The sequence below is a fragment of the Protopterus annectens genome, chromosome 2.part2 (genome assembly GCF_019279795.1).
Source record: "Protopterus annectens isolate FY-2018-M chromosome 2.part2, PAN1.0, whole genome shotgun sequence".
Lineage (NCBI taxonomy): Eukaryota > Metazoa > Chordata > Ceratodontiformes > Protopteridae > Protopterus > Protopterus annectens.
Genome location: NC_056730.1, coordinates 119,402,152 through 119,420,538, shown reverse-complemented (window position 1 = coordinate 119,420,538; position 18,387 = coordinate 119,402,152).

Below are 18,387 nucleotides of genomic sequence, written 5' to 3'. Positions count from 1 at the left end.
TTAATCAATAAACCTGCTCATAGTTAAGTGGACAGTGCTCCATGTCGTGATGATAACGTGACATATACAAATCAGTGTTGCATACATTACTTAATGGAAACAATAATACAACAACAATGTGTTTATATAACTACAATATTGGTCAATACAATCAGTATATTGACACATATTTGATAATTGTTGTGAGTAAACCTTAGAATGTAGTGTGTTGATCATGGTATGAAATATCAATGTGTATAACTGTTGCATTACGATTCCAAAGCATGGAATCAATAAGTACAATTGAAGCATAATTTGCATAAATATGAATGTACATGAAAGTCACAATGTTACGGTGAATATGACTGTATCATAACTATATCGATATGAAATGGAATGAACTGTAGTTGTTTACATCTTCTTTTCCGTGACAAATCTATGTCCATGCGCCATATATACGGGCCGCCGGGCTGCTGTGTGTAGATGTATACATGTGTACCCCTCGCTTCATACCTTTCTTTGTTACTGTCTGTGGATTACCTGTGTACACACATCAATTACCATGCCATACCTTTCCGCTGTACAGGTTCTGGCATGGTGTACGGCTGGTTGGCCCTCAATCTTGCTGTGTGTTACATTGACCAGTGTCTATCTGGCAATTCGCTGGCGGTCATGTGTGACCTTCTTGCTTCTTTAGGACCTGATCCCATAATTGTGACGTGCTTCCACTGGCCATATATCTGTCTGTCGGCTGGGATCTGTGTGTATCCAGTCCTTTCAGGACACTTTCTGTTGTCGCTCTTTTTGTTTACATATATGAGTACTTTGGTATGTTGTGCTATGATTGTGTGTGGAGCCTTTCTCCACGGGCCTCTGCTGACACTGGACATATATCCAGCTAGCGTAGCCGGTCAACAAGTGTGAGCCAACTGGACGCAATTCGCACGGGGCACCTTCTAACAAGTGGGCCGGGTTACTGATGCATACCGCCATCAATCCATACTACTAACACATACGTGATTCTATCCACATTCTATGTTTGTCTCATCACATAGCGTGTGTTTCTCAGTATTTCTAACGGTACTTTACATGGCATTGCCTGATTCCATACTTTCAGAGGCTGACATTTATGAGACATGTCTGGTTGACGTGGAGGACACATCCTTAACCTGCCCTGCTTCGAGGGGATCACACACGCACACGCATCGCATTTCCTAATTGTGGTTTACGCATGCGCACATGCATATCCGTATTCTGTCTCCATATGTTTACTGGCCCTGTGTGGTTACGTGGTCTGTGTTAGTTGTGACTATTCCGCAACATATCTCTGATCCGTTGACGGACGGTGCGGAACGCACGCACACCTTTATACCTGTAACAGTCTTTGCAGCATGGACGACATTACGCATCGCTCACATTTATATGTTCCATAGTCGTAATTCAAACAGGACTGCATTCACGCTTGCCGGTTACTGTGACCACTACACGCTAGCTGTTCGGTGTCATTAATATGCATACCCATGGTACTTAGCTACATTTACATATCCCCACCCCCACCCCCCCACACTCACGCACGTCACTGGCATCGCTTCTCCTGGTGGGAAAGGTGCGGTACTACATGTTAAACATTCCTTATTCCCTCCCGTTCATGGCCCAGGATGCATATGTCTTGACCGCAGGGATGTTCAGATCACAGGGGCTTATATCCCCAACGATACAGGCCTTCGATTGTCAGGGTGTCCCTGTGGTGCTTTGGGTTTGGTCTTGTCGGCCCAGTGTACGGAACTGCCCTGACCGTGTATGAATGTTAGATGAGTCACATGGCCACGGTTTGTCCGTGTCTATGATACCATGTCCCCCCATAATTCCTAACCGTAGCGCTGATTGGCCGGGCGCATCTGCTGTCGATGTTGTTATAGTAATTGAACACGGTCTGGTCGAACGGACCTATTTCCATTAGTAACCCTCGGTATTCATGACCTGTCTCGCCATATTACATGGGTTTAACATTGCGTGATGGCTTTCACTGAGCCACGGACATGTCCGCTGCTTAGTTTGTGCCAGTCCCGCCTGCTACACACATTTAACATGGCGGAACAGGTTGAACAGCTCAGCAACGGGACATCGGCCTCTCCGCTGTTTAGTATTGAATCGCTATGTTGACTTTGTTTCACAGAGAGAGACAGTGTCGACATTGGTAATGGACATCTCGCGCAGTACGCCCACACCGCCGCTGGTGGCGATGTCTGCGCTTAGGCGGCGGACAGGCATTATGCTGTGCCATTATGTCTGGGGAATATATGGTTTCTGCCATAGATGATATGTCATACTAGCAATGACCCGCCTGGGAGTGGGTACTGCTGTATTTACCCACGGCAAGAGTGGCCTTAGGTCACGTGGTGCCCTAGGCAGAAGTACTCCATGGTGCCACCGCCACATCACCCGCTACCCCGCCCTGGTCTACCTACACAAAATAAAGGCTTGAAAGGTGCCCCGAGTGGAGCGGCTCTAGGAGGCTGCCTAGTTGGCCTATGCATAAGGCCGCATATGTGTGTGGTCCCTCGGCGCCGGACTCGGGAACGCACCACGCCTGCCGTGAGTATATCTAACATTACCCACATCCATGCGTGGTTTATTGCTATGATGTTCCACACCTGTGTTTGGACAACCTACAATAGCTTCTGCTATTGGCATGCAATGCTGTGGGTGGTGCAGTTACCATACATATACCTTTCTCAAAAGCCGAATTTACAGTTCTGAACACTACTGTGGTCTCCTTTGAGGCCCCTGAGCCAGTGGTAAACATTACTCAAACCGCTGAATGACGTACATATGCCTTCCACCAGCACCTACAGGACTGCATGGATCAGGCAATCCCATACAAAACTGAGACTCTTTGTACCAAAGCCAAGCATCCAGTCTGGTGGACCCCAGCCATGAACAAGCTCTAGAACGACTGGAGGTAGCTACTACAAGATAGAGTGGAATACTTGTAAGGTAAGACACCCTTGCTCATTGTATGTGAAGAACTACAGGCTGTCAGGAAATCATCCAGGGGAAGTTCAACAGAGGAATCAACAAGAACTCGACAGACAATCATAAGGCCTTCTTTAGCTATGTTGGACACCTGGGAGGACACTCCCAGATATGCTCACACTGGGTTCAGAATGATGTGAGGATGACTGAACCTACACGCATTGCCAACATAATGGCCGACAGGTTCGGTGCTAACTACCCCCCTCACCCCCACATGGAGAGATATCTATACCAGAGGATTGTAGATCCTGGAACTTCTGTGACACACAGGTGGGAAATGCTCTCTCCAAGGCAGTAAACACAGCATCCATGGGACCAGATGGTGTCCCAGCTGTGTACTCCATTAACTCAATGGGGAATTAAACCCACAGTTAGGACAGCTGTTTAACCGTAGCCTCACCTCAGGATACGTACCCAAGTAGTGGCACAAGGCGACTGTAGTCCCACTTCACAAGGATGGTGCATCCACTGACCCTGGTAATTACCATCCCATTAGCTTGACAAGCCTTATCTGCAAAGCCATGGTGAAGGATCATGATGGAAGTCATACATAATGACATAGGGGATCCACCCAGTTTTGCTTGGTCAAATACAGATCATGCCTTTTAAACGTGTCTGACTTTTTAGGATCAGTCACCAAGGCCATTGATGAGGGCAAAGCAGTCCATACAGCCTACCTACACCTGGCAAAGGCCTTCAACACAATACCACACTCAGGTATCATTGATAAACCCGTCTGCTTGAATGTAAATACATCCTTTGCCAGAGGGGTTGCAAACTGGCTAAGTGACAGAACCCACACGGTCATAGTTGCTGGCGCCATGTCATACTCACAGCCGGTCACAGGTGTTGTCCCACGGGCTCAGACCTGGGTCCACTATTTTTCCAAATCTACATTTCAAAAGTACAAGCAAACACAGGGGGGTATGGCTGACAATGTTTTCAGATGACTGCAAACCGGGTGCCATATTCGGACACACATCTGACACACATATCCTTCAGAAGGGCCTCACAGCTATGGATAACTGGTGCCAGACACATGGCCTACAGCTAAATGCCGGAAATGCATAGTCATACCCGTCGAGGAGAACGAGGTTACCCCTAGCTACCATATAGGTGGCAATCCACTGAGCACAGAGGGAGTTACCAGGGATCTGGGGACCCGTGTTGTCGGTGACTGTTTGTTCGACACACACCCTGCTAATGTAGTTAGATAGGCATTCTACATTGCCCACCTGATCATGAAGGGATTCACATCTAGATCAGGGGAGGTCATTGTCCCCTTGTACTCATCACTCATTACACCTATGATTGAGTACAATGCCCGCTCAGAATGTATCTGACCCGACACCTGCAGCAGCTGGAAAGGCCACGACAGTTCATCCACAAACGGATGCAGGGTCTCAGGAATATGTGTTATGCTGACCGACTGAAAGGGTTCCATCCCTATTCCGTCGCATACCACTTGCCCAGAGGTGACCTGTGCCTGGCATCCAAGGCCAGGTCGAACCCGGATTTGATGACTATGCTTCACCTACAGAATCTAGATCCCTCAGAATCACAAGGGCAGGTGACGACACCTTGGCACTGTCATTAATAGAACGTGCTGGTGGGACAGATTCATCAGCCAGACACTCACTATGCTGTGGAACAACATCCCAGTACATGTGAGACAGAGCACCTGGCTGGCCTTGTTTTAGTATTTTGACAAGGATGTCTGAATTGCTTTATTCAACTAACCTTGTAAATGAATATTTACTTTACCACATTTTTAATCTTTACATTCCATTGATATATTTTACATTAGTCATAATCATAGTGTTTATGTCTATATATTAGGTTCATTTATATTACTAGGTGTCTCTAGTTCTTTTAATATATTGGCACAATCCCTAGAACATATATATGTAACTTATACACTCAGACACTTGGAAAACATTATGTTGGTTCTTCTTTCATATTAATACATATATTTTTATTTTCGAAGAATATACATTTTGAAGCAATGTCTGATTTACTCACTGTGTGCAATCTGTAACCCGAGTAGACTTTTTAGCTTGTTCGCCTTTAAGGCATTTAATTAATACTTAGCACATCTTATTTACTGCCCAATTAAGGGTTTCAAATGTAGTAGGTTGAACTGCATTGTATGTATTCTGAAGCAGTCTGCTTATGAAGCAGACGAAAAGCGCTGCAATAAACTATGATGACTGCATTTAATTCCTGGGTCTCTGAGTGGTCACCGACCGTTTCTACAGTACCTCATTTTTGCTTTGGACTTTCTCATCTGGGTCTCTGTGTTATTTGTATGGGGAATGTCAAGTGTGGTCCCTATGTGTATTACCTGTGTAATGCCTTACTGCGGCAGTGTAATTCCACCGGGTTGCAGTTATGGGTGCCATCTTGTTCATACGCTTGTCCATCCATGTGAATTGCCTACTGGACACTGGTATAGGGCTGTACACATTTCACGGCTGCATTTAGCATTCTCCAGTGGATGCTTTGCATTATTAGTAGGAGTTAGGCAGGTACTACGCCCACATCCTCCCACGGGCGGACAAAGGATTACCTGCAAAACAACACTGAGGCCAGTTTCTACATACCCAGCATCCCTTGACTGCAACAGTCGACAGTACCCATTACACATCCTTCATGTGTGCGGGACCGTGATGTGGACGACTTCTATGGACTCGGTACCCTGGGTATTTCTGTGCATATGTGCTGCATTTCATGGACAGCTATCATCAACATTAAACACGCTCATATGTGTGGCTGTGACGTGGTCACGACAATGAGTTCATGTAGGTGATGACGGAAGCTGGCAGGCATTCCATGAATAAATTTTTGGGTCCTACAATGGACACCACTGTGCATATGTAAAGTGTAGAGCTTGTCGGACTGTGTCCTTGTGGCCAGTGGGTTTGACTGATGCTGTGTGTTCAACAATCGCAGATGTCTGCTTGACTACCCATAGTGTGTAGTGCTACGGGAACCATGTTTTCCGAGACCAGAACCCAATGGTGTACATCCAATGTTGCAGGTTAACAACCGCTTTAATTAATCCCCAGAGGTCACGGTTGGGAAGTATCGCCACTTTATTGTCGGAACAACACCTCCAGACTGGGTAAATCACTGGAACTTTACCCCGGTCTTACCCGCCATTTGCAAGTGTACTTAGCAGACACGTGTCAATACATGTATGATAATACATATTGTCATGCCGACGGTAATCTATGTTATTTGGACAATGGCTTCTGCTATTGGCATCCGCTGCTGTGAGTGTTGCCGGTTACCATACACATTGCTTGCTCAGAGGCAGACTTCCCAATTCTGAACACTACTGTGGTCTCCTTTAGGGACCCTGAGCCAGTGGTCGACAGTACTGCAGCCACTGCATCACTCACATATGCCGTCTACCGGTACCTACAGGACTGCATGAACCAGGCATTCCCTTACCCAACTGTGGTTCATTGTACCAATGCCAAGCATCCAGTGTGGTGTACCCCAGCCATACACAAGCTGTACAACAAGAGGGGGTGGCTACTACAAGGCGGAGCAGACACCTTGTGAGGTATGACACCCTTGGTCATTATGTGTGTAGAGCTACACGCTGTCATGACATGGTCCAGGGCACGTTGCACAGATATACCTACATGGACCTGGCTGACAATCATACCACCTTCATTTGCTATGCTCAACACCTGGGAGGTCACTCCCACATATGCTCTGACTGGGTTCACGATGATGTGGAGTTTACTCAACATACACACATTGGCAAAATACGGGCTGACAAGTTCGGTGAGGACATCTCCACACCCTCCCCCCCACATGAAGAGATGTCTGTACCAGCGGTTTGTGGTCCCCAAATGTTCTGTGACACACGGGTGGGACATGCTCTCTCCAGGGTAGTGAACATAGCATCCATGAGACCAGCTGGTGACCCGACTGTGTACTCCACTATCTCATTGAGGAATTAGACCCACAGTTAGGACAGCTGTTTCTTTGTAGCCTCACCTCAGGTAACATACCCAGGTTGTGTTGCACGGCAACTGTAGTCCCACGCCACAGGGCCAATGCCTCCACTCACCCTGGTTATTACTGTCCCATTACCATGAGGAGACCTATCTGCAAAGACATGTGGAGGGATCATACTGCGCTCGTAGATGAAGGCATAGGGGACCTGCATACTTTGCATCCAACATGGTTTGGCTTGTTCAGGGCGGTTCATGCCTTTAAAGCATGGTTGACGCTGGACAGTCACCGAGCCCATTGATGGGGGTCTTGCAGTCCATACAGCCTACCTCGACCTGGCAAAGGCCTTCAACACATTACCCCCTCAGGTATCGTTGATAAACCCATTGGCTGATGTGAACACGCATATCACAGGATGTGTTGTAAACTGGCTATGTGACACAACCCACGCAGTCATAGTTGCTGGCAGCATGTCAGACCTACTGCCTGTCGCAAGCGGTGTCCCATGGGGCCCTTCCCTGGGTCCACTCCTCTCATACATCTACATTTCCACAGTACAGGCACACACAGGGGTGTTATGGGCAACATTGTTTGTAGATGACTGCAAAACAGGTGCCATAGTGGGACGGACATCTGACACAGATATCCTTCAAAGGGGCCTCCCAGATATGCATATCTCCTGTCAGGGACATGTCCCACAGCTAAATGCAAAGTAATGCAACATCATACCTGTCGAGGAGTACTAGGTCACCCCTGTCCAGCATATCGGTGCCTGTCCACTGAGCGCAGGGGTGATTACCAGGGATCAGGGGACAGAGTTTGTCGGTCACCATTCGCTCAACACACACGCTGCTATCGTGGTTCAGTGGGACTTGTACATTGCCCACCTGTTTGTGCAGGGATTCACATCTACATCAGGGTAGGTCATTGTCTCCTTGTACCCATTACGTGTTACACCTATGATTGACTACATTGCCCCATTCGAGGGTATCTGACCCAACACCTACAGCAGCTGGGAAGGCCTCATAGGTTAATTGTCATACAGATGCAGGGTGACATGGATTTGTGTAATGCTGCCCCACTTGTAGGACCCCTGCCCCATTCAGTCACATACCTGTTGTTTAGTGTTGACCTGTGCCTGACATACGAGGCCATGTCAACCCATATGTCATGTCTATGCTTCACCTACTGTATCTGCATCCCTCAGAACCACAAGGGCAGGTGACATGAACCTTGTCACGGTCATTAATGAGATGTGTTGGTGTGACACATACGTCACCCGGACACTCACAATGCTGTGGATCTACATCACAGTACATGTGAGACAGAGATCCTTCCTAGCCTTGTTCGGGGGTATGTTGTCCATTGGATGGGGGATTGCAGATATAGGCCAGGGATTACATCATTATCACTGCTTGACAGAGGTACAGCAATATCATAAGTATTTTATCTCCGCACAGAAGGTTGCCAAAGTAATCCTAACTATGGTGTAGGGTTATGGCTGAACATGGGTCGATGGCCTACCCTGTACCTACGGACATATGAACCTATATTCATAGTTTGTCCCATTTACACTTGTCTATCCCCTATCCTCTTTCTCATGTGTATATTTCTGTGGCACGTGAGTGTCCTCTGTATTACTTGCAGGTATGCTGTCTACAGTGTACATATCGCCACGGTTGATGACAGTGTATCTGTGTCCCTAACACTGTGATACCGAGGACTACCACACATCCTTCACAACATTACATGGATATGTCCATTCCATTCTTCTTTGGCCTATGGGGGGGGTGTTAAGGCAACAATTACACAAGTCCCTGTTTGTGCATGCTTCATGTTGGTGTTTGACCAGCCTCCGCTGCAGTCGTGTGTTGGACGGTAGTGTTTCTGTGTGTTTGGCATGTGTTGTTATTGCCGGTACATCTGTGGGAGTTGTGGTTGGCACATGTTCCTCTTTGCAGGGACACCCATCCTGGGGTTTGTGTCATGCATCTGCACTTGGCACGTGCCATATGTCCTGTACTATTCCCACAGTCATGTATGCCTTCATGCACTACTACTGCGTGTTACTGGCTGTTTGTATGTGGTACACATGGTGATTGTGGTGGTTGGCTTGACCTATTCCCATGCTAGAACATACACATCTGTCAATTACGTTGTTTAGATCAAACTGTAACACTCATTAGTCTTTTCAAAATGACAGTCAATAACACAGGAAGCTCAGATTAACAACGTTTTAATACTGTGCACTAGGAGGCAAATAACTATGCAGTACAAGTGTAGAGTTTTGTCTGACTATATACCAGAAACAGCTGTATGAGTATTGTGTTTACAATCATCTTTTGCCCACCTTAATGATGTGGTCGGTCACAGGGCATTTACATCACTATAGTCCACAATATTGTATTCCTACAACAGTGCTAAGGTAATGCTTATTAAATGTTTTACCATGAGGATAGCACAGCCTTGCGAGCCACATAGTGTATTAGACTGTCCTTCTGTAAATTCTGGCCTGTCAAGGTGCCAAAAACTGTTCAGATACGATCGACACTTCATATCCTACTGTGTTCCTTTGTCTCTCGGCTGAGCAGCTGTACTCTGTCTTAGATGGAGCTCACAAGGCCATCCTCCTCAGTGGAAGGATGACAAATATACCTGTACATACATTTATTATTCTCTAACCCAGCAGATGACTAATGCTGAATGACATACGCCTGCTGCACTGGTTACCGCCAGGGTCAGGGTTCGATCACACTGCAGCTACACTACAGGCAATTACATGCATGATAAGTTCTACTGCCATATTGTAAATTAGAATAATATGCATTATACACTATTTGCTTCTAAACTAGCATGCCATATATATGTTTAAAGATATATTTTGCTAACATTCTCCTCCTTTGATTGCTTCTATTCTATCCGAAACATATACAACATTATTTCATTCCCTAGCCTCTTCCTCTCTGGTCCGATTCACTAGGCAAGTCATTTGTTGTACATTTCAGAAAGGATTTCATTTTGTATTGACAAATACCACTACTGTTCTTGATACATAGTCTCGGTACAGATACGTCGACAAAGTCCCTGACTAATACTTTCATGCAAAGTATCCCGCAACAGACACATGCTCCCAATATGAGAAGAACAACACAAATGGCAATCAAGATATTCAGTATGGCTGAACCCCATCCACCAAATGGTTTGTGGAAATGGTTCGTCAGTGGGTTTGGGCCTGGTTCCGCCATGGCTGACACCTGCTGTATTACCTCTAGGTGGGCGTTGATATTGTGCTTATTAAGTGGTACTTAGACACAGCGGTCTTCTTTGATAAGCGCCAAGACGCATTCAGTTCTCGCCGCCAGGGTGCAGTCGCGCTATTACATTTTGTGACACAACAGTTCTCATTGCATCCAGTTCATCAGTCACAAGTTCAAGAGCGGAAAGTCACATTGCTCATTCCTCCGACAGGTTTTGACAACTTCCTCTGTTCCCTGATTGATTTCACTACTCCACAAGCTGGGATTGTTCCAGCCCAAGATATAACGCTGTCACTCAAGTCCATATGAGTCAATATTCCTTTATCTCTTGCAGAAGAATGATTTTTCAGAACAGCTTCCATTTCACCCACTGAATTAGTAGTTATCTCGACTGTGTTCCCAGTTCTTCGAACTATATGTCTTACAGTTCGCTTTGCACTCCAGAGGCAATTGTACAGTATGTCATATGACTGGAGCCAGAAAACCCAAAAAACAACTGCCGGACCAATTCTCAGGTAACCATTGATATGCTTTTTCCCCCCAAACATAATAACAATATTATACTTTACTACTGATGCGGGTTAACTCTGCATGTAACATTTTCCTGTCTATGACAGAGGACTGTTTATACAATTCAGGATGTTTCTGCACATCTTTCAACATTGTTCTCATGAAGCTTCAATACACATCATGAATGGTGCTACAACTAGTAGTGTGATCTTTGGCTGTTATATGTCATTTGTAAGACACAGTTATGTTACAATTACTCCCACCAACTTGAACTGTATCATGTTTATGAAAACAGACAATTCCTTTTTGTGTAACAGGTAAGTACAGTGCCACTTTGTCCTGTGATCTCACAGAACCTGTATCAAAGTGTAAATATTCACAAGTCTCAATCTATCCCTAAGGGGACAACATACATCGGAAGTCCTCCATATGATGTAGGTATGGCAGTACAAACACAGCAATTTGAAATGTTCATAGTCTGTACATGCACACGCCATGCCCAGGTATGTGTTGTAGTTTGATGCCACTCTGTGGCCAGTTCATCACGTATCACTATTTCTATCTGTGTAGTTATATGCAGGTAAGGTCCCAGCAAATGTAAAGTCACCACAGACATGGCTAATAGGTGTATGATCAGTACGACAGTAAACCAAATGTCTTTGGGGTTGCTTTGTATTGTTATACAGTCTGGCCGGGTGATTCTGTCTCTATGGTATATTGGCTACAACATGTAAATCAGACTTGATATCCTTTACCGGTTTGAATAAGGTGAGGTGAACCCAGGACGACCTCTCCGCAAACATTACTGCAGTAGGCGTTGCCAACAGTACCTGGTACCGACCTTCCCACGTTGGACTCGGAAAGTTACTTTTCTGGATAACAGTGAAATACACACAGGATACTGGAGTCAGCTATGCGTCCGACTTCGCTTGCTCTTTATCTGTAAAAGAGTTTAACTGCAAAACAGTGTTATTGGTTGACAATCCTCTCATGTAACTTGCTAATGAGCCATCGACCTCCAGCTCTGCAGGCATGACAGCTTTCCACTGTGGCACATGATATGCCATTCCAAATACTACTTCAAAGGGGGTCAAACACTTTACATTTGGAACTGTTGTCATGCTCAGCAATGCTACAGGTAGACAGCAAATGCAACTCGTCTGGGTGTCACCCATCAACCTCCTCAACTTATTTCTAGCGATCCCAGTGTACCTCGCCACCAGTCATGATGACTGTGGGTTGTACATGCAAATGTTTATTCATGGAAATACCAATTAATCCCCCAGGTTGCTGGATTGTCTGGTTCACAAAATGTGTTCTATTGTCACTGTAGCTTCTTTACAGTATGCCAGATATAGGGATACTTTATTTTACTGGGACCTTTGCCACTGCTGCTGCATCCGGTTTCCTGATTGGGAATGCTTCTACCCATTTTGATAATATATCTATAATCACTAAACAAGTATTTCTTCCCTTCACATTTATTCAGCTGTATAAACTCCATACAAATAGTACGGAACGGTTATGGTGGTGTAGGTAAACCCACTCCCTTCGGTTTAAATGCTCCCTGTGCATGATGTTTACTGCAAATATGACACACTGCTCATGATGTTTGTATGTGGTTCCTGATTCCGTATGTTAGGGATATTCTGTTAACCAACTGTACCATCCCCCCTGTTGAGACATGGCTCTACCCATGGCTCAACAAAGCCGCATATCTGAATACATTAGACGTTAATATTGGCTTTCTCACTGTGGATATGTACAGTCCGCCTTCAAGGATTGCTCCTCGCGATACCCACCCCTGCTTTTCTGCTTTCGTAGTTCATGTTTGCATTGTTTGTAACATTTCTACATCTATAATGTCTGAGGATTGTCATTCCTCATTCAAAAAGACACTTTCCGACTGTGAGGCTGCTTGTTTTGCAGCTGCATCAGCTCGTGCCTTACCTTTCCTACTGTTATCCTGTTGCTTTGTATGAGCTGCACATTTGCAATTAGCTACTTTAGTGGGTAACTGAATCGAATCTAATGCATTCAAGGTAAATTGCGCATGATTTATCGGTTTACCGTGGATGTTATCATTCCCCTATTCTTCCACTGCTGCTCATAAACATGCACTGTAGAGACAACATACTGACTATCGGTATAAATGTCCACACATCAGGTTTTCCGCTAGAGTACAAGCACGTGTTAAAGCTATCGATTCTGCTGCTTGAGCAGACACGTTATGCTGCAGGGTTGGGCTTCTACAATCTCATTATCAATAACTACTGCATAACCTACTTGATTCTTTCCTGTTGGACTCTTTCTACATGATCCGTACACATAAACTGTCACCTCTGCATCATCTATGAGTATATCAGTGATATCCTGTCTGTGTGGAGTTATTTCCTCCATTTCATATAGGCAACTGTGTGGTGTGCCATACACAGGTGTCGGACGTGACGCTGATAGGTTTAATGTTGTACAACGCTCAATCACCATATGAGGTTGACTCAGGGTATGGTCAAACAAGAAAGATGTCTAGCACGGGTCAGGAATGCTATTTTCTCTTGCAGCAGAATGATCGCAACTGCATGGGACACTCTCACAGTGAGAGGGTGGAATAATAACATTGAGGCCGAGGCCTGTACTGCCATGGGTGCTGCAACAACTGCTCTGTACACAATGTGGCACTGACCATGCCACTGTGTCCAACTGCGATGAGTAGTAAGCTATGGGCGTTGCTTACTTCCATGCTGTTGCGCCAAGACTGACGCCATATATCCCTGCTTACAATCTACAGTCTGACAACATCTCTTATGATTATTCGAGACCTAAAACAGATGTTGAAGCTATCAATCGTTTTAGTCTGCAGAAAGCTGTTTCTGCTACTGGAATCCTGTGTAGTATATGTTGTGCTGCCATAGGTGTATTAAAGATTAAAGCAGACAATAGAGCAGATTCCAAAGCATTGTTTGGTAACCAGCTTCGACAAAGGTTAGTCGGCCCAGGAAGGACATCATTCCCTTCTTGGTAGTTGGCTTGGGTGCTTGTGAAATTGCTGCCTTCCGATCGTCATGTAATGTTCTACCCTCCTTGGATACCACATATCCCAGGTACTTGACCTGTATTCTCTGTAGTTGCAATTTATGCTTGCTTAATTTATGTCCCTGTTCTGCTGAATATTTCAATAATGCTATTGTATCTTCCCTACATTGCTGCTGGGTAGGGGCCGCAAGCAGAATATCATCCACATAAAGTAGAACTTGACTGGCCCCAGGTGGAGTAAACACCGGAATGTTGCTAGCCATCTCCTGTGCATATATCGTTGGACTTTCACAGTATCCCTGTGATAGCCAGGTATGGCTGTATCTCTTACCCTGAGAATGTAAATGCAAAACAATACGGACTATCTGCATGTATAGGTATTGAAAAGGAAGCATAGCTTAGATGTACCGCGGTAAGATACTTCTGTGGCAGGTTCATAGCATTCATTGTAGTGTGTGGGTCTGGCACCATCGGTACCCTAGGTGTTATTACATGATTTACAGCTTGTAAATCCTGTACCATCCGCCATTCCCCCTTTGCTTTTCTATCAGAAGATACAGGGGTATTGCATGGTGAATACTGATTACTTTGTAGATGGGGAATTCCTCTGTGACTTTCCAGATATCTTCTGGTGTCCACGGTCTATACACTAAGGGAGTTGGGTCCTGGCCTTCCTGTCCTGCATGAGGGTTCGGTACTTCAATTAATTGACAAATATCCTCACTCTGTTCTAGTGACTCTCTTCTTCCTTGACTGTCCCTAGGTATTTTACGGGTTCGGGATGTGGTTTCAATAGCTTCTCTTACATTTGGTCGCTGTGATACCTCTGTTGCCACAGGATAACGTGGGGGGGACTAGCCTGCCCTCCCGCTTCATATCCTGGATGTGGTATCGGAGGTGGTGGAGGGGGGGGGTGCTGTCGCTACTACTGTATTATTATCTTCTTTGTGTACGTATGATGCTTTCGCGATTTTTAGTGTTCTGTTCCTTCGGTTTACTACCTCAATCCACCTATGTGCTTGACGGAGCCCCAATTGTCGCGGTTTTGTGGCCTGCACATCTTATGGTTGCCACCTTTTCAGATGCACAAAGTGGGACATTAGTGTTAGGGACGTGTCATTTTGCAGGGCAAAACATACCCACGGCCAGTACAAAGGACAGCAATTCACTTTTGCCAGGAGAGCAACCTATTCTTGTAGCATTTGAGTTGCTTATTCTGCTTATTATGATATTTTGGTGTTTCAGATACGAAATAACTGTTTTATGCTACCATTAAAGAAGATATATGAAATATTTTTGTCCTACCATATCAGGACATTTGCCATTTGTTCAGTTTGTTTGCAGGACACAAGTGGCCAAAGAGGGACTGTCCTCACACAGTGGGACAGGTGGTTACCCTAGAACACCTGCATCACATTTTCAGTGGTTCCAATGTTTCAGTAACGATAGTTTGTGTAATATACCATCTATGTCATATTTATTGCACCATTTTGCAGAATATCTCACATTATGTGCTCTCTGCAATTGCATGTACTTTACATCACCCGTCAAACGCGGATCACACGATCTGTTTGTGCACTAATCTCCCATATCCTCTACACGACTGTTACATAACCCTTCTCTCGTACCACGTGGTATCTCCTTCCCTGTATCCACTGTAGTGTCTACTATGACTATTTACTCTACTCTGTGTTCCCCTGATCTATGTCCAAATTTAAAACTACTTGGATTGGTCTTCGACCTGCTATCACAACTGTTAACAGAAACACAATGTAGTCTGGTCCCTGATCTACAATAGAGACAAAGAGGCAAACCCTCCTTACCTGAGCCTCCTGTTTATGACTGCACGCTTTCTTCTTGGGATCCAGTTTTCCGCTTTTCAGCCACAGATCAGACAGTGGACAGCCTCTTTACACACAACAATTCAGTCGGAGGTCTTTTCACTCAAGAAGAACTATTTAGGCAAATTCTCCTGCGCACATGTCTAACCACCCATGCACTCTGACCTGTAGCTTACCAAGGGAATTCGGATAACAAGGACCACAATGTCACATAAGTTGTTAAAACCAGACTGTAGACATCAGTAGGCTTTCCAAGTGACAGTCAATAACACAGGAAGCTCGGGTTCACAACGTTTTAGTAGTGTACACAGGCAGGCAGTAAACTATACAGTCCAAGTATGAGAGGTTTGTCTGACTCTATACAGTAAGCAATTTCTTTATATAGTGTTTACAATCAGCTTTTGCCCACCTTACTGACGTGGTCAGTCACAGGGCATTTCCATCACTATGGTCCGCAATATTCTATACATACGAGGGTGCTGAGGTAATGCTTTTAAAATGTTTTCCCATGGGAATAACACAACCTTGCAAGGCACCTGGTCAATTACAGTGTCCTTCTGTAATTGTTGCTGTTTCAAGGACACTGGACTGTTCTGGTACAATAGTCAGTTCATTTCTTAATACGTTCCTTTGTCTCTCTGGTAAGGAGTTGTACTCTATCTTCGATAGTGCTCACAAGGCCATCCTTCTCCGGGGAAGGGAGGATGTTATACATGTACATACATTTATTTTTCTGTAACCCAGCAGATAATTGATGCTGAGAGACATATCCCTGCTGAACTGGTTACTGCCAGGGTCAGAGTTCGATCACACTGCAGCTATGCTTCACCAATTACATGCATGATCATTTCTACTGCCATATTGTACAGTACAATTCAATACATTATATAGTATTTTGCTTCTAAACTGGCACTTCATATGTGTTTCTATATATATTTTTCTAACAACATCCATCCGGATGTATGCATGTTGTTCCGTCCTTTACCTTGACCGTGTGTAGTTGGCCGTCCAGAAACGCTGCTCTCCACATGTGATGTCCCACCTTCCCCTTCTGTGCCTGTGGCACCCTGTTAGGACGTCCTGTTTGGTAGGCACATGTTCCGCTATATGTGTTTGACTTCTCTGCATAGCTAATCATCGGTGCGGTGGTTCAACAACCTGACTTGTCCACATGTGTACAGTTATGTGCACCGTGGCGTGTGCAAACCTATATGGTTTGGACGGGTACATACCACATGTGGGATGTACACATTCTGCAGACACATTCACATGCAGCCATTTCTATATCTGTACCTGAGGTGGGTTGGTGACATGTGGGGTACATATTTGCACGCGTGGCACTGGCTAAAACAATACTTCTTACCACATTTCAGGTATGCCCATTGTGTGTAGGTGAGTAGCTGCACAGGGATGCTAGCTGGTTTGGGTGCACAGGCGTACATGGGTGGGACTTACATGCTACATTGGGGCTATTTTGTATTACATTTGCATGCATGGGTTCTGCTTCTGGATATTACACTTAGACATACGCCGTCCTGTGTATGCGACAAACACGTGGCTGGGTGTGGGACATGTTGCTCTGCACATGTTTGCCTGTGTTTAGGGTTTCTTGGTTCCTTCCTGTTGTTATGTCGACACAGCTACCCGGCTGTGTACTCTCACTACTGCTTGTGACCATTATGGTTGACACCTTTTCCAATGCCCATAGTGGGACATGTTTTGTGGAAACATCGGATTATGCAGGCCAACACATACCCACAGCAAGTGGTGTTGACAGATCTTCAGTTGTTTGCCATTATATACGCTTATTCTGGTAGCGTTTGGGTTCCTTATTCGGTTTCTGATGCCATGTATGTGTTTCATATACAAAATATATGTTTTATGCTACTATTACAGGTGTATTGAGTGAATATTTTTGCACAGAAATCGCAGGTCATTTGCCATGTTTCGATTTTTGCCGGGACACAACTGTCCATTGAGGGACTGTCCAGAGCAAAGTGGGACAGCTGGTAACCCTGGTGACCATGCCCATGTCGCTATTGGGGTTGCCACCTTTTCCGATGGCCAAGGTGGGACATTTTCGACTCACATCAGATTTTACAGGCCGACACATACCCACAGTCACTATATAGCATAAAACTTCACTTGTTTGCCTAAATGAAAGCTTATTGTTGTAGCAGTTTGGTTGCTTATTCTGTTTCTTGTGACATTTAGGTATTTTACTTACGGAAATAACCATTTCAGACAACCATTACATTACATACGGGATATCATTTTGTCCTACAATCTTAGCACAGTTGCCGTTTTTAATATTTTTTATCGGGACACAACTGCTCATGGAGGGACTGCCCCTCGCAAAGTGGGACAGGTGGTAACCTTAGTCGCTACTCCTATGTCGGTGTGGCGCGCTGACATGCTGCGGTACACCTTCTCTGGGTATGCCCACTGACGGTGCATTGAAGGACGAACACGGTGTTACGCGTATCCTTTGTTCCTTGGACGGGTACACTTGGGCTTCGTGGGTTGTGTTTGCTTCTCCATTTTGTTGGGATGGGTACTATGTTGCATACTCTACGTGCGTTTCATTCTGCACGGGCCCTGGCTGCTGCCATTACTATTATGGGCGGACCGTGGCAGTCAGCACATTAGGTTGCTCATCGCCTGCCGGCTTAGCCACGCCTCTGGACGTATCCTACTTGGGCTCGCTCACGTACACTACGCACGTGTCTGTGGTTGCGGAGCCCTCTCATTACTATGCA